Source organism: Panthera leo, chromosome B4 (genome assembly GCF_018350215.1).
Source record: "Panthera leo isolate Ple1 chromosome B4, P.leo_Ple1_pat1.1, whole genome shotgun sequence".
Lineage (NCBI taxonomy): Eukaryota > Metazoa > Chordata > Mammalia > Carnivora > Felidae > Panthera > Panthera leo.
Genome location: NC_056685.1, coordinates 98,066,118 through 98,090,740, shown reverse-complemented (window position 1 = coordinate 98,090,740; position 24,623 = coordinate 98,066,118).

Sequence of the window (24,623 nt, the reverse complement as noted above, 5' to 3'; positions counted from 1 at the left end):
GCTACGTTGAAAATAGAACAGGGAAGTGTTTTAAAAGGAAAAATCCAGGATATTTTTAGGAGGCTTTTGCAGTAATCCAAGTGAGAGAGGAGATGGGTGTTAACATAAGGGTGTTGAGAAATGGTTGGATTCCAAAAACATGTCGAAAGAATAGTGTGTTGGGTTAGACCTAAGATTTACTAGAAAGAGGGAAGTCAAGATGACTTCAAGGCTTCTGGCCTGTGCAACTGTAAGGATGATATTGTCCTCAACAGAGTTGGGAAAGACTATGGCGAAGCAGGTTTGCAGAGGGGACAGATTACTTTTGGACAGGGTTAAGATGTCTATTAGGCATCTGAGCAGAGACACCGAACAGATATCAAAGTCTGGAGTTCAGGAAAAAGATTTGAGCAATATACAAAAATGTAGGATAATGATAATTGGAGGTAGTTCAAGTTTAAAATCTAAATTTGGGGGCGCCTGGGTGGCTCAGTCGGTTGAGCGTCCGACTTCAGCTCAGGTCACGATCTCACGGTTCGTGAGTTCGAGCCCCGTGTCAGGCTCTGGGCTGATAGCTCAGAGCCTGGAGCCTGCTTCCGATTCTGTGTCTCCCTCTCTCTCTGCCCCTCCCCCATTCATGCTCTGTCTCTCTCTGTCTCAAAAATAAATAAACATTAAAAAAATAAAAAAAAATAAAAACTAAATTTGAACTTAATGAATGTGTATGTAGTGAAGTCATCAAATTTATTTTTCTATTTTATTGCTATAAGACATAGTTCACAAATTATATTGTCTATTACATATGTATGAAAATTCCCTTGAAAAAATAAACTTTTAGTTTTACAACCCCTCCATTGAGCAACAGAAGTAAAATATGTAACTTAGCAAATCTCAAAAGAATACACTGTGAGCTCCCTCTGCTGTCACTGGAAATTCAGAAATTAAGAAAGTAGGCAGATATTCATGATACCTACACTAAATAACTTCTGGATATTTAAAGAAGAAGATAATGATGCAACTGGAACATGCATTTGGAGTTTCAATCATATTAAAATTGTTTAATAGCTTCTTCTGTTTAATATTGATAATATATTAAGAATATTAGCAAAATACTGCGATTGAAATATTTTATTCTTTTACAATTTAGAAATACTATATAGTTCTAATTTTTAAAATGAAACCACTTACATATTTACCAATTAAAATCATGGAGAAATGATGCAGATCAAAAGAGAGTGCTTAGTGACCATGGACTTAATTAGAATTATCAAGAAAAATATGTACTAAAGAATTCCTATGTAGGTGGCAAGACATAAGATTTTGAGAAAGTTTGTATCACATGGCTAAATATGGTAAAGCTCAGGAATTATAGTTTAAACAATGGTTATATATGGATGTAAACATAAAAGATGATATGCAAGCCACTGTAATAGTAAAGTGAAGGCACACAAGCCTGTTTATAGTTAGTCCCCAACCTCTCTCTAGGCAACATTTTGTGACTTTTCTCACTTTAGAGTCTTAATAAAATAGTTGTAGTTCTCCAATTGCATCATATGCCTCACTTTATCTTATGTAAGTATTTATTTAACTTTTTTTGAGAGTTAGTTGAATGACCTTCATAGTTAATATATGTACAAAAAAAAATACAGACTCTGAAATCAAATATGACTGACATTTTATCCTGGCTCTTCTGCCTTATGCTTGTGCATCTTTGGGCAACAAAAAATAACTTTTCTCAGCCTTAGTTTCTCCTCTGGACATCAGGAATAACAGGTAATGCCTAAGATTGTCAAAAGAATAAATGAAATCATGTATATAAAACACATAGCAGAGTCTGGGACACCTAGGAGAAACTCGGTGTGCTGTATCTATTAATGTCCTATAATTAATATCTTTCAAAAAACATCACAGTATATAGTAACTGTTAATTTTTTGTGTATCTCTATTACAAGTCTTCAATTTCTTTAATAGTAAAAGAACCTTCTCTATTTTCTATGTTATCTTTAGAACCTAGTGACTATGGTGGTATAACGAAAGCAAGCAATCGACATTGTTGAATTAGGAGGATTAATTATATTTTCAAGTGCTTATTTAAAATTGGAAAATTAAATTTAAGGCAAAAATATGTCATAGAGTCACATACCATTAATTTCTATTTCTGTGAATTAATATTTTAATGGAGTTAATCAATTAGACATAATAGCAAAAAATCAAAATTAAGCCATTTGTGTTGGAGAATATTGTACACTCTTTGCTGTTTCTTTCCTCACTGCTCTCAAGTTATTAAATGCAACAGCAGACTGGATGGACAGGTAATCATGGAAATGATGGTTGTAACTAAGGCAACCATGTCATTTCTTTTTGTTTTTCTTTCTTTTCATTTTCCCTCAATCAGTAAAAGCTCTTAAATGAAATGGAACATTGTGTTTATGCTAATTTTCCTTTCTGCTTGATATTTTTCCAGGTGTGTTCCTGCTGTGTACATGGTAATTATTCACATTTTTACACACAAAAAAGTACTCTTTTCAATGAAACATTTAGGGCATTGCTTTATTAGAGTTTCTTAAAATTTGACACATAGAACTGAATGAAAGTCACTCTTCACAGTAAAATTCCTAATATTTCAACAACATCAAAATCTATTTTGTGAACTTTTGATATTTTAAAATGAGTTTGTCAGAATATGAAAGATTTTTAATAGAGAATTCCATATGGAGAAATGACTTTATTATTTAAAAAATAGATTAAAAGCTACTATATAATGTAAAAACTGTAATTTTCCACAAGTAGTGGAAAACAATGGACTACTCTTCAATAGTTAATAAGTTAATTACTTATTCTTGTTTAGTAAGAAAAGAAAATAACATTTGACTCCGTTAAACTTCCCTGAGTTACCTAATTAAAATTATACTATTAACTCTATACCATGTGAAGTAGTTTTTATCTCTCTTGAACTATTTTAAAAAGTGACAGTTTCAGTTCAAAGCCTTGAAATATGATTGGTTGTTATCTAACTGTAGGTAGTGGGATGAGATGGACAAGTAAAGGCATTCGTGGCAGTGTAAAGTACATATCAAATTCTAGAGGCATGAAGAACCATAATGCATTAGAAAAAATTCAAGTGAGAATGTGTAATATGTGGGAAGGTGGAGGAAGGATCAACGTTTGTGTCTTAGTTTTACAGGACGAGAACTAGGCAGATAATAAAGTGTAGGGGAGGGTTTAACTTTTGTGCTTTGCTTATGGCTGTATTATTCACACCTATAGTGATACTTGCAAATTCATGGACATGAAATATATTTCTTGGAAATATTTCATTGAATGTACATTGTTATTTGAATAGCAGAATGCTAGTCTTGGAGCATGGAGAAGAATAGATTGGAAGAATGCAAGGCAAGTATAGAAAAACAAGCTAGAAGGATCATGCAATAACCGAGAAAAAGAGGTTGAAATCCTCATCTTACAACACTGCCATGAGGTTGAAGAAGGATGAGAAAGATACAGGAGACCTCTAGCAAATAGACACTATAGGACCGGATGTGGTGGGTGAGACAAAGTACTGGCTTGGTTTTTGATATGGGAAAACTCATGAATAGTGTCCACTACGATGAGAATGACAAAACAAGGAGGAAACAGAAAAAGGATGCTAATAGGTAGAAAGGGCTAAAAGTCTTCAACCTGGAATCACTGAAGATTTCCAAGTGAAAATGGCAAGAAATTAGTAGGACCTGAAATTGAGCAAAGAGGTCTACACAGACTCCAATCAGATTAGGAGGATGAGAATAACACATATGAAAAATTAATGAGCAAGAAAATAATGCCACTATTATGAAGTACTTTTAACTAGATCAATTCCTGTTGTTCAAACAATTAGGAAATATGAGGAACTAAATAGGTGTCTTAGGTGCAAAGGGTGTTGTCATCAGAAAATGAATTTGAGCTTCATAGGGAATCCTTATTTCAACTATTTTATGTTTAACTATTTTTCTTGTATCTTAGGGCAATTATATCTTCTTTTTAAAAAACTTATTGATGGTTACATTTTGGATAGACCCACATAGTTTTCAAAGAAAGACATAGATTTGATATCAGACTCTGCTCATTAGCAGTACTGTGCTGGCGAACAAGTTACCTAATCTCTGTGTGTCTCTGTCTCCTTATTCTTAAGCTGTTGATAAAGGTAAATGACAATGGAGTTTCACCAGGTGAAATAGGATTCAACTGAAATGGAATGCACCTGATAGTGAATATATACAGGCAATTCTCGTTTTATTGCCCTTTGCTTTATCTCACTTCATAGATATTGCATTTTTACAAATTGAAGGTTTGTGGCACCATTTTTCCAACAGCTTTTGTTCACTTAATGTCTCCGTGCCACATTTTGGTAATTTCACATTATTTCAAAGCTTTTAACACTATTACATTTGTTATGGTGATCTGTGATCAGTGATCATGACTCACTGAAAGCTGAGATGATGGTTAGCATTTTTTAGCAATAAAGTATGTTTTAACTAAGATATGTCCATTGCTTTCTTACACATAATACATATTTAGTAGACTATAGTGTAAGCCTAAATTTTATATGCACTGGGAAACCAAAACTAAACGTAAATCATTTGACTCACTTTATTGTAATATTCACTTTATTGCAGTGGTGTGGAACTGATCCCACATTATATATGAGGTATACATGTCTTTACAATGAAAAGTTACTCAGTAAAGCGTGGCAAAGTCTTCTTGGCATAAGCAGCGAATTGAGGTCACAGAAGCCTCTAATAACTGGGTAATAACTCATTTTGCACATCATGCAGTTTCTAATTACTTGTATTTCACATAAATGAAGAAGATATAATGAAATTGTTATTGTACTTTTTGATGCTAGATAACTTTATTTTTGGCAAATAATATAAATGGAGTTTTAAGAATGGAATTATTTTGCCATAACAAATACCTTCCATTTCTACCCAATTATGAGAGACGGGCTTTTTCTGCTCTTCCAGTTAATAAAAATAAAGAATTAGAAAATAATAGATTCTAAACAAAAGTTTTCCATTGTAAGAATAATTACTATTCATGCTAGCTGCATTAACTAATTAGCTAATTGAAAAGAATCCAGCTCTATCCATCTCATTAATAAATTAATTCCCAAGGAAATTGACTTTTTAATGTTTAATAATTTCTTATTTATCAAAATATGCAATATATTTTTGTTATTTGGGTCTCTCTTATTCTAGTAACAACTAGACTCCAGTTTTTTTTTTTTTAACACTTAGAACCTTATGGTTGTAAGAAATTCTTTAAAAAATGTTTGAATTAACATATTTTCTTGCAGAAAAGTATGATACAATTCTGAGGGAAAATTGGTATAGAAAGAGACTAATGTAAACTTTATTTGTTAGAGAGGGTCATTGTTAGAGAGGGTCATATTTGTGTAGTTTTAAATAAGTGATTTTGTATACCATGGTTATGTGATTAGGTCCTCAGAATTATTTAAACATGTGGTATAACAGTGTCCTTCAAAATATAAATACTTATGTTGCATATCATTTTCAGCTATTTAAATGTAAAGCTTGTAGATGTAAATCTAAAAATGTAAAAAGTGTTACATAGTTTCCACAGATTATTTTAGATCACACAAGAGCAAAGTAATTTCAGTTCTTCATGATCTTTGCTATACCCCAGAAATGAAAGGATGAATAATCAAGTGCCTGCCCTAGAGGTGTCTTTGTGGATCTTTCAAGCTACTAAAAGGATTTGACATAGTTTAAAAATCCTGACTAAAAATGACACTAGGGAATCAGTTCCTGCCTCAATGACAAGAGAAATGCATTTTCCATATGGAAGGCGCAGAGGTTAGGAAAGTCATGCAGGAGTGTTAAGCCACCAAGGTCAAGTCTTAGTTACCACAAGCACTTTCATCTTCATATAACAAACAGCCAGTTAACATAGTGGATAATTATGGGAATAGATATAGCTGCACATTTATGAGATTTCTGTAATAGGGTAGGTTTTCAAATCAGTGGAGACATGGTATTCTTTCCAATAAAACTAACTGGATATTCATACCAAAAATATATGAAAAGCTAAACAGAAAAATAAGTACAGAAACACTAGGAGAAAATATAAGCTTTTGAAAAATGTTTTAATGATAAAAAATTATTAATCAAAACAAAAAATGTCTTAATGATAAAAATTATTAATCAAAACAAAACAAAGTTTGATTTGATTTAGTCAAGTCAAAACAAAACAAAAATTATTAATCAAAACTGTTAAATAGCTCACAAATTGAAATGGAATGATAGTTTTTAATAAGTAAATTAAAAAGAATTTTAATAAGATACTCAAAGTTTCAAAGGCAAGCAATAGGGGAATCTGAGAAACAAGTATTTAAAAAATATCAAAGATAGTTATCATTTATACTGATAATTTTGAGGTTATTTGAGCAAATTACTTTTTTGGATCAAAATAATTGGCAATATCATGTCAAATAAATTTTAAAAGGCAAGGGAATGACTGTTTCGTTCTAGTATCTTCAATTGTGGTATTATGAAAAAGAAAGGGACATAAGAGTAGAGAGCAACACACCCAGTCCTGCTGTTAAATTCTGTGTTTCTCTTGGAGAGGGAGCAACTTTCTGTCAGGGAGATCATGACCAGGAGTTTCAGTCTGGGGAGGGAACCAAGGAAGCAATGGTTCACAATGGAACATGGTGGCAGAGGTCACATTGTGACAGGTGACACATAGGATTTCTCCTCCTACACATTCTCAATATATACTAGAGGAAACCCAACCGCGAAAAATCTGAGTCTGAGCTCATTGATACTTCGGAAGATTTTAAATAACTAGTAGGGATATAGTAGGTTTTTAACACCCGTTTGGATGGATGGTAGAATGAATAAATAGCTACTGAGGTTGAAAAAAATCTGTTAATATGCTTCTTAACTAAAGATACGCTTTTCAGTATTCATCACAGCCTTTCAACAAGTAGTATCTGTGTGCTATATAAGTAAGTTTTAAACTTTCTCACAGATGTCTGCTTTTTATCTGTTAAAATGAGGTGTGTTAGGTAAGAAACTAAATACTAACAAAGAATCATTCTTTACATTAAAGTAGTACTTGCTCAAACAGATCAAAATATGTTTCATTTATTTACTCTACCATTGAGTTTTAAAAATTTCTTGACAATATTCTCAATGGTGTTACTCAAATGGTTAATTGTTATATTAAGTATTTGACTTAATGTGCATTTATATTGTTTTCAATTTCATGATACTTCTTGGTGTTTTCTAAGGATTAATTACCATTTTCATGACAAAATAGCTAAGCAATTTCTGATATATTTAAGTGCAGCTAGTACTTGTATTTTCTTCAACATTTTTCTTTTAACTCTTACACAGTAATGATGATCACAACATTAATGATGATGCTTTTCTATTATATGATTGCTTCTACTCTCAAAAGCCCATTCTTATTGAGCTTTTGCAGATTTTGCAGGCTGTGTCCTGGGTATTGGGATAAGAAATATATGGCATACATTAGTAACATAGTGATATTTACCAAATGATTGGCCAACTACTTTGGGTTTCATTTTTATGTTGGGTCGATATTTTGTTTAAATCAATTACTGGCACTTATATAATCATAAAATACATTCCTAAGGAAATAAATCTAAATGTTAGTGTACTGTGTTATTTAAGTTCATTTGACCAAAAATTGCCTTTATTATTTTGAATGAATGTAATGCTCATATTTTAATATCAAGATGTAAAAAGTAATGTCTTATTTAAAAGATTTAAATTTATTTTTAAGTTGATTTATTGTGCAGTACGAAAAGAGTTTGCATTGCACTTTAAAATTAATCTATTTGCCAATATCTATTGTTTTCTGAGTTGTTCATTTTAGCCATTCTGACAGGTGTGAGGTTGTATCTCATTGTGGTTTTGATTTGTATTTCCCTCATGATGAGTGATGTTGAGCATCTTTTCCTGTGTCTGTCTTGGAAAAGTGTCTATTCATGTTTTCTGCCCATTTCTTCACTGGGTTATTTGTTTTTTGGGTGTTGAGTTTGGTGAATTCTTTATAGATTTTGGATACTAACCGTTTTTCTGATATGTCATTTGCAAATATCTTCTTCCATTACTCCGGGTGACTTTTAGTTTTGTTGAATGTTTCCGTCGCTGTGCAGAAGGTCCCAATAGTTCCATTTTTGCTTTTATTTCCCTTGCCTCCAGAGACATGCCAACCAAGAAGTTGCTGTGGCTGAAGTTAAAGAGGTTGTTGCCTGTTTTCTCCTGTAGGATTTTGATGGTGTCCTTTTTCACATTTAGGTCTGTGGAATGTGTTTTTGTGTGTGGTGTAAGAAAGTGGTCCAGTTTCATTCTTCTGCATGTCGCTATCCAGTTTTTCTGGCACGATTTGTTGAAGAGACTGTCTTTTTTTTTCCTTTGGATACTCTTCCCTGCTTTGCGGAAGATTATTCGGCGATATATTTGTGGGTCCATTTCTGGTCTCTCTATTCCGTTGAACTATGTGTCTGTTTTTGTGCCATTACCATACTGTATTGATGATTACAGCTTTTTTTTTTAATGTTTATTTATTTTTGAGACAGAGAGACAGAGCATGAAAGGGGCAGGGTCAGAGAGAGAGAGGGAGACACAGAATCTGAAACAGGCTCCAGGCCCTGAGCTGTCAGCACAGAGCCCCACACGGGGCTCGACCTCACGGACTGTGAGACCATGACCTGAGCTGAAGTCGGACGCTTAATGGACTGAGCCACCCAGGTGCCCCGATGATTACAGCTTTATGGAAAGAGCCCAAATGTCTATTGACTGACAAATGGATACAGAAGATGTGGTATATATGTACAATGGAATACTACTTATCAATGAAAAGGAATGAAATATTGCCATTTGCAACAATGTGGATGGAAATAGAGTGTATTATCCTAAGTGAAATAAATCAGTCAACGAAAAATATCATATGATTTCACTCATACATGGAATTTAAGAAACACAACAGATGAACATAAGAGAAGGGAAGGAAAAATTGGATAAAAACAGATAGGGAGGCAAAGCATAAGGCACTCTTAAAAGCAGAGAACAAACTAAGGGTTGCTGGAGGGGATATATCTGGGGGGATGGGTTAAATGGGTGATGGACTTTAAGGAAGGCACTTTTTGGAATAAACGCTGGGTGTCATATTTAAGAGATGAATCACTAGGCTCTACTCCTGAAGGCTACACTGTATGTTAACCAACTTGAATTTAAATTAATATATATATATTAATAATATATTAATAAGTATATATATTTATATATAAAGTAAAATTAATCTATTTGAGTTATTTCATTTTGACTTACATAAATAAATAGTTTCAAATAATATTTTCATTAATCTTTTTGTGGTATAATTTACATACCATAAAATTTATTCATCTTAAGTTGTCTCAGCTTGCAGTACAAGAAGGCAGTGAAAGAGGATGAGATAGAGCTGAGAACTAGCTGACAATATTCAGAAGATCAGATAAAGCTCAAAGAACACATCCTAGCACACAGTAACTGTTACTATTATTTATTTTCACTTTTTCAATAGTCTTATGAAGACTCAATGATGACTGAATTCAGAATTAGTATTGAGTTAAATTTCATGGTAGCATGGATGAGTTCTTCCTTATTTTTTTAATGGGCTGTAGTCACTAACCCAATGTCTGTTCAAAGCACTCCTGTCAATAGATATATTATTTTCTCAGAAATTCTAATCTGCTGTTAAAATTTTTGGATGCCAGTTCCAATTTAAATTCCAACCAATGGTGAAATATAGATGCATGGGGATTATGATACTTTATTTCTGTGATAGAGGTCTTTTTACCCTTCAGATTTTGGAGCCCAATTTTTCAGCTGCATTATTTTTTGTTTGGTAACAGCTTTCATGTAAATTGGGGTTGAGATATCAAATATAAGAACTGTCTAGCTATAGACTTTTTCAGATCCTGGATTAAGAAAAGTGCTTTTGTGATAATTGATCACATCTGGCAGTGCCACTTACATCACTTTACATGTGTAGAGTAATAAGTAGATTGAAAAAGCAGCAAAAGAATTTTGCCTTCCGGTCACATCTCAAGTGAATACATTTCTAAACAAGCAATACACATTTGAGAGCTATGTTTGTAATGTCTGATTTCCCATAAAATACAATCTTAGCATCTCCATCTGCTTTTGCAATCAAGAATTAGAGACATGTATACAGTGAGCAAGATAGAAATATCATCTAAATATATTCTGTAACAATATCAGAATCACCTTGAACTGTGTTATGTTGGAAGGGCTTATTTATTGTGCCTCAATTGCTCCATTTTGACATTCAGAAAACAACTTGAAATTAACCATACTAATATTTTTAGTAATATTATTTTCTTCTTTTCTGTATCTCTCCACATGTAGGTGGACATCTTCAGTCATTCATAAATTCTTACACTATGACCCTGAAGATGAATTTGTATGCCAGTAATGCTCACAAAATTTAGAAAAGTTATCACGTAAATATCACATAATTTATTTCCTACTTTTATTTAATAACTTGAAATAATTTAATTACATCCTTCAGGAATCTTGTACTTAAAAAATGTAAGAACGTACCTTTATGCTCTAGATACTGAAAGAAGGAAGCTACAGAATACATTATGAAAAGTAATGATGTTTTGACTAAAGAAAAAATCAACGAAAGGAAGGATGTGCCAGTGTTTTTTAAATTTTTCTTTATTTAGTTAGCATGTATTTATGAAATACTTATGATGTACCAGGCATGGTAAAAGTTTATAGAAATACATTAAAAAATGAGAACACACATTTTGCTCACTGTGATGGTTAATTTTATGTGTCAGCTTGACTGAACTAAGAGATGCCCCAAAAGCTGGTAAAATGTTGTTTCTGGGTGTTTCTGTGAGAGTGTCTCTGGAAAAGATTAGAATTTGAGTTGGTCATTGAGTAACAAAGATCACTCTCACCAGTGCACTTGGCATCATCCAAACCCTTGAAGACCTGAACAGAACAAAAAGGTGAGGAGCAAATTTGTTCTCTTTTGTTTGAGCTCAGACATCTGTCTTCTGCCTTAAAAATCCTGATTCCCATACCTTTGGTCTCACTGAATATACCACCAGCTTTCCTGATTCTCCAGCTTGGAGATAGCAGATCATAGGATCTTGGCCTCCATAATAGCATGAAAAAAATCCTGTAATAAATCTCCTTTTATATACATATCCATATATATTCTACTCGTTCTGCTTCTCTGGAGAACCCTGGCTAATGCAGAATTTGGCATTCACAGCAGTTCTAAAAGAACAGAATTTTTTGGATGAATTTTCCAAATTGGTTCTGGGGGTTCTGGAATTGGTTCTCTTATCTGATTAGATTTAAAGATGCAAATGATTCTATGCACTGACAGTTCATAGTGTGAACTGTTTATAGAGATATGCAAAAATATCTGCACTGATTACCCCTGGTCAACCACTTACAAGAAACAAGGAGCTATGTGACTCTGCATGTAAGACTTCGGAACATTTTTGGAAAACTAGGAATATACTGATATTGGTTGGTTGCTCCTATCACTGAACAAAGTGTTGAAAGAAAAGGATGAACTCAGGGATTCAAATTCCCAGTTCAGGGACCTCGTAAATGACCTCAGGTCTTGTATGTGTGCCCCGAAGGAGAGCCTTAACTCTCCTAGCCATAGGGCTGACAATGTTGAAAATCAAACACAGGACCTCCTCCTGCTGTTGGCTAAAAATGAGGGTATTGAGTGAGAAAGAATGGGATCTATAGGAGGAAAGACCCTAATGGCAGTGAGTACAATGAGCCCTTAAATTCTGATGACTCTTCTTTGCTAGCAATAAAGGTCTCTCCACATTCAGTGGAAGTGGTCTGGTAATCCTGGATTTTCAACTTTTCTTTTAAACTCCTGGACTCAGAGACCACTATCTGCACACCCCTTTTACATGATAATTAACTGGAATGCTGAACATTCAGTGTTTAGTTAGTACATAGTTGTTTATCCTTTGATTAAAGATAGAAAAAGAAAATTTTTAGTATCTGATCCGATTAACATCTAACAATACTGAATAGGTGGATGAGTGAATAACACCTAACAATACAGAATTATATACTTCATTCTGCTAGAAAATCTGAATAAATTTGCATTTCATTAAGAAATCACAAATAATTAGGACACTTGACTGCCATAATATTTAATTACCATTTGTGAGTATAGAGGAAATTATAGCTGAATAAATATTTGGATTCTTATTTTAGAATTTCATTTCTCAACATTAGGATTTATGCCACTCTTTAGCTAAAGACTTGGTTAGAGGAAACAAAAAGTAGAAAGACTTCCAATTAATTACCATATTGGTAAATCAAGTAGACAGAAGGAAAAAAAAGAAAAGAACCTGTTATGTAATTTGTTCTTTTTTGGTTGGGTAGAAAAGATAAAAGAAATGCTTTGAAGAGTTTTACTTATAGCTGGAATTTAGGAATAGAAATCATTACAGGGTGCCTGGGTGGCTCAGTCAGTTAAGCATCCGACTTCGGCTCAGGTCATGATCTCATGGTCCGTAAGTTCAAGCCCCATGTCAGTCTCAGAGCTTGGAGCCTGTTTCAGATTTTGTGTCTCCCTCTCTCTGCCCCCTCTCCGCTCACAATCTGTCTCTCTATCTCTCTCTATCAAAAATAAATAAACATTAAAAAAAAAAGAAAACACTTCCATTAATCTCCCATTCATGACAATTAAATATATTTTTATTTCAAAACCTTCTTTTATAAAACTGTCTTCTTGTTCCCTGCTTTTAGCTAAAATCTCTGTCAAGTATAATCTTTCTAATACTGAGATACCAAATACTAAACAAGATGGTTACCAAGCTTCCTTATAAGCTTACAGAATCCATATGACACAATGTACCAATGAGGAGGAGAACACTTTTTCATGAAAATAAGCTAAGAAAGAAAAATGCAAGAGGCCATAACATTTAGGTAAGGTGCTGAAAGTTCTTGGTCCCTTTTGGTAGGTCAAATTCTTCCAGGTAGCAACCATTGTCCTTTTCTCTCACTGATGAAACATAAAACTATAGGTGATTGTCTTCTTTGACCATGAGCTTATGCCTAATTGTTCTCTAGTAAATAGAGTAGGACTGGACAGAAAAACTTGTGAGGAAATTAAGCTTATCTTCAGAGCCCAGGCTTGTTCCTTTCTTATTCTTTCAGAGACCCAGAGCCATGGTGCCTGGCTCATTTGCCTTTGCTCCCAGCCACAAATCACGTGTAAAGAAGTTCTACTTAGGGATGCAACTGATTCCAGGGATGGTTTCATTTGATGTTTACATGTAAGAGAAGTGATCAGTCAAGTAGTTTGTTACACTTCACCAAGATCTCTCTAAGGTGGGAATCGTCATAGGATTATCGCTGAGGTCTCAAAATGTCTGTCAATTTTTCAGACTAAACATAGGCACTCTGAGTTTCCTTAAATTCTCTTACCTTATTAGCTTTACTGTGAGCTACTGTAAATATTAAAACTATTATTGTAAGCAGTGGACACACAGCAGCCTGTGCCTCTTTCTAACCCATAGTGATGCTTGGGAGGAGGAAACATTGCTGCTTCATGTTAATTGTGATGAATTTAAATATACTCTGGGGATTTCCATTGTGTTTTCTCCCAAAATGCACATAAAGTCAGTGTTTTGTTTTTTTGAAATGAGAAAATAACCCATCACGTTTTGTGACTGCTGTGATAAAATTCATTTTGATCATCCTTGCTGTCCATTTTCATCATTCTGAAAAATACAAAACAAAACAAAATGCTTAGTTAGGATCTCTTAAAAGAACTTTCACAGCAGGATCCTGTTGCAGAGACCTCTAATGAGAAATTTGAGTAAATGATTTGCAGAGTTACAACTTTAGAACTATATTTATACCTAGAATGACATGTCACTTCTCAGTTATGAACCACAGAAACACGTTTATAGGCCTGGAGATGAAGTAAATTAAAAAAAAAACACTTTTTTTCTTAAATAAAAACAAAATTCACATATATAAACAAAAATACAAGGTCCATGAAATGAGGAAAACTTCCAGGCTTATTTACCCGTGTATGTTCAGCTCCTATCTTACATCTGACACATAGTGAGTCCTTGATAAATGCTTATGAATAAATGAATGAGTTTAGTCATCTGCAGCAATAGGATATTCACTCAGAGCGTTGGTGAACAGAAAATTCCTTACTGCATTTTCAATCAAGGAACTAATGCATAATATATAATTACAGAGGAGTTAACTATAATTAATGCAAAGGAAAACTCTGTCATAATTGTGTAATGACTTGCCTGACCCACATGGTGACATAAAATATCAAAGTTGAAAGTAAAAGTCTGTAAATATTTCACCAGCTATGGCCATGAAAGGGATTGTTCTTATTCTTTCAAAAGAAATATCTCTAGATAGGCAAAGAAAAGTTCTCCATCTGACTGTAAGAATTCAAGAACATATCCCTTAAGAATATTCAGTACTCCAAAGTATTAGACATTTCTTGGACTAAAGACCTAAGATGAGTGTGCTCTCTCTCTCTCTCTTATTGTAAATCTCATGGCTATCTTGAGAACCAGTCAGCATAAGAGTAAGAAATTCTGAACCCAAATCTTTACTTTCTTTTTCTTTTTTCAAAAATTTATGCCAAACACTTACCTAATCAGGCCCTTTGCCCATGGAGTAGATGGAGTAATCAGGTCCTTCAGCTCTTAGCTACTCAGTGAGGTCTCCCTTGATACCCTATTGAAAGTGAATTTTTCCCCAGTCAATCGTCATTAGAGCTAATACTTCCTGGCATGCATCACCCTAAAATTACTTTGTTTATTGCCTTTTATCCCTTCCCCTTCCTAACTAAGCTAACTCAAGTGAATCTTTATGAGGGAAGAAATATAACCTGCTTTTTTCACCATAGTACCTCTGGCACTTAGAACAGTATCTAGCATATAATAAAACCTTATTGACTCCATACTTTTTGATTAAATGATTGAATGAATGTTCTATGAATCCGCTCATCTTTAATTTGATCTCCTGAACTGCCTTCCTTAGTAACAGCTCTGCTCAAAACCTACCTCTTAAGTCAAACAAATCTCCCAGTGATGATGTAATCATTAATACTCATGCATTCACATAATTGTTCTGAATGAGAAGGCAGAGGTAGTAGGTGTTAGTTTAATCATGGAGAGAGAATTACTTTAGGCAAACTTATGAATTTAAATTTCTCAATTTAAAGATCCAATAACCAGAGACTGAGCAGCTATGACTTTATCGGGCTCAGTCAAATGAATTAGTCTTTTTCTTTGACTTCTGGCATTATATAAAGAAAAATTATTTTTGCCAGGCTATTACCTGTAAAGTAATCAGATCTGATAGAAATCATTTGACCAAACAATTTTTGTATAAATAGAGTTTTTTGCTCTTCGTGGTTGTGGTCTGGTGGTGGTGATCAGCCATGGTTGCGGTATGGCTGAAAGGAGAAGAAAGGAGGGAAGGCAAATGGGAATTATGTTGTGGAATGAATGTGACACTTGCCATCCTCACTTATGGGTAAAAGTCTCTACATCTCCGAGGGAGATGCTCTTTTCTGGGAAATCATTTTAGTTCCACACATACGTGATGAACACTTGCTACATGTTCAGTTACAGAGAATTAAGGATGAATAATTTTCAGCTCTTTCTGTAAGTAGCTAACAATAAAGGAAGGAAATTAGTGGGAGAATGCAGTTCTGAGTTGGATAGGAAAGAAATTTTGAATTAGGTGAGAGTATGGATTTATATAATTATGATATGGGATTGGGCATTTATTACTGAAATGAGATTTTTCTTGGTAGTAAAAGTGCCTAAAGAACTTTTTATGATCTAAGAATGAGAAAAAAAAAATCTGTGTGGCTTTCCTGAGACTTCATCAAGAGGATAAGATAGAGTCTACACCTTGTCAAAGAGAAAAGATGTCTTGTTTGTCTGTTGCTAAATTTTTACTTTCACCACAATGAATTCAGCTCATTTTAAGTGCAGGTTACAGTGAGATAATGCACACGAGAAAAGTAGGAGTAAGTGACCAAGTGATCCCAGAGAGATATAGAGATTGGGATGGTAGAAGGAAGTCCTTTTATTTTATGAAATAAAGATGAGCAATTGAAACTTTGGTTAAAGCAAGAAATCACTAAAAAGGAGTAAATACTTATTCTAAAAATTCTAGCTTTTTTTTTAATGTAAATACACGTTTATACCCATATCTTCTCATGGAGCTCCACAGCCTTTTCTTTAAGTATACATCTGCTAATTGGAGTTTTTGTGATATTTTTATAGAATACATAAAATTACATTATGTATTTACATTAAATACATAAGTTATCATTTGTAATTTCTGTTTTAATTTTTTTGAATGGAGCAAGAACTTAAATACCTTCTTGAGGCATACTGAGTGAAGACTTTTTCTACTTTTTAAAAAAAATTTTTTCTCCGTCCTTTGTAGTTTCACACTCTTATTTAACTGTAAGGTTGTAATGCATCTTTGTCAAGTATTTCCAAAGCATTCAAATTAAATTCCATAGAAAAAGCCTTTCTGACTATATGCTATTTTACTTCATCAATTTACATAATAATTGCATTATGTACTTACAAAAGTTAAGTACAACCAGCATAAAAAGGCCAGAAACAACACAAAGCACTTTAAGCAAACCTATAAACCTAAATGGCAGAACTGTTGGAGCACAAGAGGTTATTAAACAGAAGTGTTTCAAATGCCACGAGAGAGAATTAATCAGTATGTTTTAGAGCAGGATGGGAATTATTGGCTAAGGCAGTGGGTTTGTAAATTGGAAATCAATTAAAAGAGCTTTTATTCTAGCTCCTGATGGCTGTCCAATTCCAGGTGACCCTTGACATCCCAGCTGCACTTCCTGCAATGGAGCTCAGAAAAATAACCCAAACTCTTTAAAACACATTCCCTCCCTCGTTTATGCTGACTCAAGTAGTATCTGTCAAATAGATCCTTAAGAAACACTGGCAAGTCCTAGACTGGGTCCAATAGTTAGATTAGCATATTTGTTCTTCAAAGCTTTGGTCAAACTCTAGTACAGCTTTTCAATTCCAAATAATTTAAGATCAATATTGTTTTTTTATTTATGTCTGAATATTCATTCCAATATGTAAAGGATGACTTCATGTTTGATATAGTAATCAATACTGATAGAATATCTAGTTTGGAAAGGTAGGGAGTGCCTGGGTGGCTCAGTTGAGCTTCCTAGACTTTGGCTCAAGTCGTGAACTCACAGTACGTGGGTTCAAGCCCCTCATTGGGTTCTTCACTGACAGCAAGAGCCTGCTTCAGATCCTCTGCCCCTCTCTCTCTCTCTCTGCTCCTCCCCTGTTCTCTCTCCCAAAAATAAATGAACATTTTTTAAAAATTTTTGAAAAGAATAAAAGGTAGGTTTTTTCTTTCTTCAGACCAAGCATCAGAATAATTTCTCAGTTAAATTGTTTAAATAATTTTAAGTTTATTTATGTATTTTAAGAGAGAAAGAGTACATGCAAGCAGGGGAGGGGCAGAGAGACAGGGAAGAGAATCCCAAGCAAGTTCTGTGCCATCAGTACAGACCCCAGCATGGGGCTTGAACCCTCGAACTGTGAGATCATGACCTGCACTGAAATCAAGAGTTGGATGCTTAACCCACTGAGCCACCCAGATGCCCCTAAATAATTTTGATGATCAATCTAACAAATGCTTTAAGAAAAAAAATTTTTGCAGTTAAATTGAGTATGTATTGTTTCCTCCAACAGGTTCTCAATTCCAAAATTGGTATTTTGGGATTTCATAAATTGATTGTGTTCTTTTGGTGTACAGCTTCAATTTTTTTTTTCATTTATTGCTTGCACTCATTCGTTGATCCTCTGGAAGTCTTTATTCTATGCCTGAATCCAAAAGACATTTCTCAATATGTATATAACCTTTGTTTTTCCAGAAAGAATTGTTTCTGTTGTATTATTTTTATACAAAATAATTAAAGTGAAGCCCACGTAAATGATCAACTAATAACACTGAAATAAATCACCTTTACTTTTATGATCCCCCAAAGAATACGTGCATCCTTTAATATCCCAAAGAATAGAATCTGCTTCATTGTAACAAGTTGTTGGCTCTCATCCAACTGTCCAAAAAATGCATTTCCTTTCTTCTCAGCAGTTTAGTGTATGGAGTTAAATTTGGGCGTCTCCCAAGGCCCTGTGCTTGTCTTATGAGTTTTTCTCATTTCTGAAATAAACAAGTCTCATGTTAAAGTATCCACAAATAGATTCCTTTACTGAGTAATTAAGATTGAAATAATTTGAATTGACTTTGTTTGAATGAATAACAGGATAGATACTTGTATTTATCTACTAATTTAATGGTGTCTATCAAAAAAAAGTGTATAGGCAGATTTGGCATTATCCAATACTCTTTCTGGATTTTCTGTAGTATCATCCCACAATGATTTCTCAAATCTCCTGATTGAAAAAGTGTGCTAAAAATATAAATACATGCTTTAAAAATAATTAAAAATTCCAAAAATGCTATTTTCAAATGAGCATGTATACTTTATGAGCAAATGTGACCAATTTTAGCTACTTCCTCACTTACGTTACATAAATTTTTTCACTGATTTGTATGCCCTCAGACTTTGTAGTGACCTTAGAGAAACTTAATCCAAACTCTCCCCATCAGTGCAAGAATCCCTTTCCAATTAAGCGTTCACCTTTGGTTGAAACTACCAGAAGTTGAAATACTAGTTATCTGTAAAGCCATTCTAAACCATACTGCTTAATTTCAAACAAGACATTTTTTTTTCATGGTTGAAACAAAGCTACATGTCTTGATGATTATATTCTACTGGAATCAGTTTTGTTTTTTGGAGTTACAGAGAAATAAATCTATTTCTTCTTACAGCTAGAACAAGTTCAGACTTAAGGCATGTTCTCATCAGTATTTTCTTGCCCATGAATGTTCCAATTGTTCCTTCAACCATCTTTTATCTGACATAGTTTACAGAGTCAACACATTCTGACACTTCCACAGCTCAATTCTAGTTTCTTTTTTTAAAGTTTTTTTTATTTATATTGAGAGAGAGACAGAGAGTGAATGGGGAAGGGGCAAAGAGATGGGGAGAGAGAGAGAGAGAGAGAGAGAGAGAGAGAGAGAGAGAGAGAGAGAATCCCAAGCAGGCTCCATGCCATCAGCACAGAGCCTGATGTGGTGCTCGAACTGACCACATGAAATCATGACCTGAGTGGAAGTTGAGTTGTATGCTCAACCGACTGAGCTTCCCAGGTGCCCCTCAATTCTAGTTTTGGTATGAAATTTGATAAACTATAATGAAAAGATTTAATAAAATATAGTAATTAGAATAATCCTAGCATAATGCAATGACTATTTCTACCAGGATGATATCTTGGTATCTGGATGAAATGCTAATTGCATGTTTTAATTTTTATGCTGTCTTATATAATATGGCAATTCTTCCATAGGTTTCTGTGTGTTACTTATTCTGAATAAAAGACAATACAGAAAAGATAATTCTTTGTTGCTTAACATGCTATGGATAGTTTTACAGTCTTGAAGTAGTTTTCCAGATTTCATAACATTGCATTCAGAATAGCTGTCAGAGTCAGTAATCTCCCTGATATCTTGAAAAAAAAAGTTACTTTTCTTATGAGTATTTGCAGAGAAGTGTGGAAGTATAACACTCTCGTATCAGTAATTTTAATTGGGTGGCCTATTTTAATATTTTATAAGCTGTAATAATGTGATATTTGAGTTACTGGTGAAATTTGAATAGACTGGATATGAACTCTCATGTCTTTCTGTAGCTCCTTTCCATATATACTCTTGTCCATTTTATTTTATTTTTTAAAGTTTACTTATTTATTTTGAGAGACAGAGAGAACATGAGCAGGGCAGAGGCAGAGAGAGAGGGAGAGAGAGAGAATCCCAAGCAAGCTCTGCACTGTCAGCAGGGAGCCCTATGTGGAGCTCAGACTCATGAACTGTGAGGTCATGAGCTGAGCCTAAACCAAAAGTTGGATGCTTAAATGACTGAGCCACCCAGATGCCCCATGTACTCTTGTCTATTTTCAATGGAGGCCACTTTTTCTCATTTCTACAGTTGTCACCAGTTGATGCTCTGTCAGGATTTAAAAACAAAGTGAAAATAATGTCTTCAGTTTGGTTGCAGAAGCAATGTGTGAATCTTATTACTTATTCTATGAAGAAAATCAATTAATATATGACATTAGAATATTTGTAATAGGGGCACCTGGGTGGCTTAGTGGGTTAAGCGTCCAACTTCGGCTCAGGTCATGCTCCCATGGTTTGTGAGTTCCAGCCCACATCGGGCTGTGTGCTGACAGCTCAAAGCCTGGAGCCTGTTTCAGATTCTGTGCCCCTGCCTTACCCTTCCCCTGCTCATGCTCCATCTCTCTCTCTCTCTCAAAAATAAATAAACATTTAAAAATTAAAAAAAAACAATGTTTGTAATAAAAAGAGAAAGATATTAGTACCAGAAGATAGTGTATTGTAACATTCTGGTGTCATTTACGACATAACTCTAATGATGAGCTATCATAATCATGTATTTTGTTTGTTCATTCATTAAGCACATTTACTGATCATTTATTAGCACTTGCTAAGCTTCAGAAATACAACAGAGATCATGCCTTTGCAAGTTGTTCTGGGTGAAATGCTGTCATGTAGTGAACTGTCCTCCAATTTAATTATCTAATACCTGAATCTCTCTTAAAATGATCATTTGCCTCTAAAAATTTTATCAAATAAAAACTATACAGCTGACATTCTTATGACAGGGTGCTCATTATCTGCTTTTCTCAGATGCTGGGAAACATATTGCTTTTTTTTGTTTTAATTTTTTTATGTTTATTCATTTTTGAGAGATAGAGTGAGAGACAGAGTATGAGGGTGGGTGGGGCAGGAGCAGAGGGAAACACAGAATCCAAAGCAGGTTTCAGGCTCTGAGCTGTCAGCACAGAGCCCCACGTGGGGCTCGAACCTACGAACCATGAGATCATGACTTGAGCCAAAGTCAGACGCTTAACCAACTGAGCATCCCTAGGAAACAAATTTCTTATGTCTCTGTTTTTTTCATTTTTGAAATTAAGAGTTTGGACTAAGTGAGCTATGTGTTTGTTTTGCAATTTCAACTTCAGTTATTCTCTGTGGCCCACCTTCTTTGCAGAAACTCTACAGAGATAATTACATTCATCTCTGTTTACTGAGGCTACACCATGAATTGACTTCCTGGCTTTGGGAAAGTACTTAACCTAAGACCCAGATTTGTCTTTTGTGTGGGGATATATTAACACCTAGCTAGTATGGTTGACCCAAAGAATGGGATGAACAAGTAATGTGCTTTGTACAGTTCCAGCATTAAGGGCTTAGCCAGGGGGCATGGTGCAGTTGCCCACATTGGTTTGTCAGGTAGTCCAGTCCAGTATCCTCGTACCTCCTTAAAAGCCCAGTTCCTTGGGAATGGCAGGACTGCAAAAGGACAGTGAAACTTCAAGGTGCCACCAGCCACTGAATTCAGGGGTCAGTGTCCCAAACTCTCAGTGCCAGCTTGTAATAACTTGCTGTAGATTTGGCATTTATTACAAGATAGTCAGACTTTTCAGCTGCCGGAGCTCTGCTTGGTTCAGTTAGGACGCAGGGGAGATTTAATGATAAGGTATCTTTGCTTTTCTTAGGAGACAGGAGGAAAATGGAGGATGAGTTGTCATTGGTAAAGGACTAGTCTTCACTCACATAGACCTGGAAAGGGATACATTTGGTTGTTTTTCTGATGTGGAGTCCTTGTCTTTGTTTTATGTTCAGACATGATTCCAAGTGGTCATGTGTTCTTTGTTTCTACTACACACATGGAATGTTATCTTGTTATTGTTGGCAATTTGTAAATTTTTTAAATGCTCAGTTATACCATTACAGCTTAGCTCTTGGCTACCAGTTTTCAAAAACACATTCCTTTTTATTCCTCATTTTTTTCTTAGCTTTAACTTTTAAACTTATTCCAATGTCTTTCATTTTCCTTCCAACATTTTCCATTGGTTTCTTTGCAGCAATGAAACAATTATAGATAATATGTCTTGCCTGTAGTGGGTTCTTAATATCTTATATTTTATTGACAACAACAAAAATGAATGAAGGGGTGTTGTTCTTAATATACGGTTTATAAGCTGCTCTATTTTATTTTCCTATAGGGAAATTCCTGGTTGGATATCTTGGTTAAATGTTTTCTCTTTTTCTATATCTATTATCTAGCCTCATTCTTTTTTCTCTGTAGCTGGAGTTCTCAAGCCAGGATCGCTCCTTTGCTTGTCTTTAAAGTATAATAACATTTTATTTCATTGTGTTCAATAGGTCCATTTTCTGATTTTTAAACTTCACTTAAACTATATACTCAAGCAAAAAGAGACACATCCAGAGTTGACATAATGTCTTGATTAAAGATCACCAGTTTTCAACATGGATGGAACTGGAGAGTGTGATGCTAAGTGAAATAAGCCATACAGAGAAAGACAGATACCATATGGTTTCACTCTTATGTGGATCCTGAGAAACATAACAGAAACCCATGGGGGAGGGGAAGGGAAAAAAAAAAAAAAAAAAAAAAAGAGGTTAGAGTGGGAGAGAGCCAAAGCATAAGAGACTGTTAAAAACTGAGAACAAACTGAGGGTTGATGGGGGGTGGGAGGGAGGGCAGGGTGGGTGATGGGTATTGAGGAGGGAACCTTTTGGGATGAGCACTGGGTGTTGTATGGAAACCAATTTGACAGTAAATTTCATATATTAAAAAATAAAAAAAAAAATTAAAAAAAAAAAATAAAGATCACCAGTTTTCATTTTTTCCAATATGAAAAACATAAATTTATGAATGTGCACAGAAGTGGGTTTTCAAGTCAGCTTAATCTAGGCTACATTCTCCAGTGTGCTTAATTATTCTTATAATTTAGGTAATTTAGTTTTAAATGTGCTTTTGATTAAATGATTCCATCAGCAAATATTCTTGGCGCTAAATGAGAATTTAAACAAATTCACTATCTTAGTCAACTAAAGGAGTATTAGAGTCAAGAACTGAAATATCAGATACGAACATTGATTAGGTCAAAATAATGTATCATCTAATCTTGTCTATCAGGAAACAATCTTAAACATAGCCAGCTGATAAAATAAGTTCAATTATATAACTTTACTAGAATAGACTATAAAAACTGGAAACAGATTCTGGTTTGCTAATTACAACATACTTCTTTTCTACATAATGTCAGATACCATGGAAACTACTGGGAAATGTTTTTCAAGTTCATCTATAACAATCACTACTGTAAATATGTGCCTTACTCATCTGGAGTTTACATTGTAGGAAGCTTAATGTCCACATATATTTTCTTCTAATATCAATGCAAAATTGTTTTCTAAAAACAAAACAAAACACAACTTCTAAAGTATAGGAAAGCCTTCTCTATAACCTAAACATTTAGGTAGTATACTGTTTTGTACAATCTGGTGATGAGTTTTGTAGTGTTTATAAGCTATATATATTGCTGGATTGAAGCATAGAACAGGTGGGCAGTTTCCTGGGAACACTAATTCCAAGGAGCAGTAAAATATTCATGAATATGTAAAGACGAAAGTGAAAAATTATTTACTAGGACTTCACTGAAGGAAAATGTTTTATACACTGGACAGGAAGACTCTTGGGGTAAGGTATTAGGCAATCAGTTACAGATGGTTGCTATACAGCATTCTAAGGAGGCTAAATCCAGTTATTAATTACAGACATTTTGTTTTATTATTGGCAAATGCCAGCTGAAGCAACGTAACTAGCAGTTACCGTCTGCCTTTCCTGCAAGTAAATCTAAACTTCTTTCCCAAGTAAGTGTTAACTATTTAAATAATATTATTTAGAAGAGGAACCAGATTAGTGATATTTCTTATGAATAATTTTCTTACAATTTGTAGGTTTAAAGGATAAAATGAAGCCTAATTTCTTATAGCTGAGAATATGTCCTGAGGCCATTGAACTTATAGTATGTACATGATCATAGATATGAGGTTTATATTTTTTTCCATTAACATTCCATAGCTATTACTTGAGGCCACAGGAAAGTTGTTTTTCCTAATTTCCTGTTGTTTGTTGAATAGACTTATTTTTTAGAGCAGTTTTAGATTCACAGCAAAGTAAAACAGAAAGCACAGAGAGTCCTCCCCTGCTCCCACCATGCCCAGTCTTCCCCACTATCAACATTGCACGCAGAAAAGTTTGATGCCAGCCTAGAATCAATTCCTTTTACTGTTGAAAAACCTGATCACCAAAGTACGTCTAGAGAGGGTTATATTTTTGTCTGATCACTGACTCCTTTTGATAAAAAAACTTTATGTATTGGTTATTGCTTCTTTACTGATTGATGTATTATTATTTTCTGATGTATTATTATTTTCTGATATTGCATATGTATAATAACATGACATATGTAAAAATGGCATATATGTATAAATACATATTTTAATATATCACTTAATTTATTTATCTGT